Below are 1,884 nucleotides of genomic sequence, written 5' to 3' on the forward strand. Positions count from 1 at the left end.
ATGGATACCTCCCCCGCTTCCCCCGAGGAGACAACGTTCTTTTCGGCTCCATAAATCAGATACACAAGTCATTCAAGAGCCAGGTTCTTCTCCAAACCATGCCTTCCTCTTTGGCGGGATGAAACTAAACACTGGATCAAACAGATATGCCATAGCAAATAACTCAATGCAGAATTCAAGGCTCAAGGCTGTGAGATCAGAGATATGGCCCTGATGCAAGGCCTTGGTTCCACAGGCCTAGAGACACATTGGTGACCTCTGTATTAAAAGGACCCAGCATGCTAACCCTCGACCCTCAGAATAAGGTACTCTTAACATTAGTCTCAAAACCCAAGAAGACAGGACTGCCTGGAATATATCTGTGGGTTGCCAGACCCCCATCAATATTATCATTCATTGTGGCCACTTATGCATATCTATGCCCCCATGACCTCAGCACCAGTGCCTTTTGACCTTTTCTAAAATTATATAACAATGTATAAGGCATGTATCTAACTCCACTATAGACCTCTCGTGTGAACTCCAGCATTCTCTGCCCTACTCTGTCAATGGTGGCTCCCTCTGGTCACTTAAACCAAAAGCCTTGGAATCTTCTTTGACTCCTCTTTAATCCCCAACCTATAATCTCAGCACATCCTAAGTCAGACTGTTTCCTGTATTGTTGTTGTTATTGTAGGGAACCTCAAAGTCGACTCAAGACACCCCAAGGCCACGTTCTCAACACAGGGAGATGGGAAGTAGTAGGAGGTTTATCTACCCCAGAGGGACAGAAGGCAGGGACAGGAGATAGAAAAAGAGGGAAAAGTGGAAGGGAACAATGGGAAGTAGTAGGAGGTTTATCTACCCCAGAGGGACAGAAGGCATGGACAGGAGATAGAAAAAGAGGGGAAAGTGGAAGGGAACAAAGGAGAGAGCGGAAAGGGAGAGGGGGAGAGGTATTTGCCCTGGAGGAAAAAGGACTATGTCTGGATAGGAGACAGATGCAGCCCATGGGGAAGTGGCAGTTTACAAAGGTAAAGGGGGAATCCTCTGTTGGATAAGGTGTTTAATTTTAATTGGGCATGTTAATTAGCCCAATTAATCAAAAGCCAAAGGGGGCTTTTGATTGCTGGACTTTAATACTTTGATAGCTGGACCTTGGTAGTCAACCTCAGGTGGAGGACTTGACCAAACAAGAGAAGAGACCTTGGTGGGTGGCTTTAGAAATACAATCTAACAGTTTTGAGCAAGGCAGAGGGGATCCGGGAGAAGGGAAAGGCCTGCCAGACTCCACTGGCTCACTCTCCAGCTGGCTAGAGTCTCTTTAGTATTACCCTACACTAGTGATTCTGAGTCCTATCTGAGGACACTTTGGGCCATCACACTGAAAGAATGCAATGGACCTTAGTGGGTCAATGCTCGCTGATGGGATGTTGAGAAGCATCCTGAGACATACTCATGGTAGAGGCCCCACCATCACCACGGAGAATCCTCTGCAACACCAATGCTTCCAGTGAGGGAAACTGGTTCCAGTCCAAACTGTCAGCTGATGCCCTCCACGATCGCTTGTTCCCAAGCTATTCTTTCTTCTTCTGTTTGGTTTGTTTGTTTGTTTTGTTTCATTTTGGTTTTGTGTTGTGGTGGTGGTTGCTTGCTTTGGGTTTCAGTTTTCTGGTTTTTCAAGGCAGGGTTTCTCTGTAGCCCTGGCCGTCCTAGCTCTGTAAACCAGACTGACCTCAAAATCACAGACATGTACCTACCTCTACCTCCCAAGGGCTGGGATCAAAGGCACGTGCCATCACTGCCTGTCCCCCCAGAGCTGTTCTTGCCTTGTCACCTAAGCTATTGCCCACACAGCCGCTGGTTGTGCCGTTGAACAAGGCGGGTCATGTCACTTCTCTGCCA

Source organism: Rattus norvegicus, chromosome 14 (genome assembly GCF_036323735.1).
Source record: "Rattus norvegicus strain BN/NHsdMcwi chromosome 14, GRCr8, whole genome shotgun sequence".
Classification (NCBI taxonomy): Eukaryota; Metazoa; Chordata; class Mammalia; order Rodentia; family Muridae; genus Rattus; species Rattus norvegicus.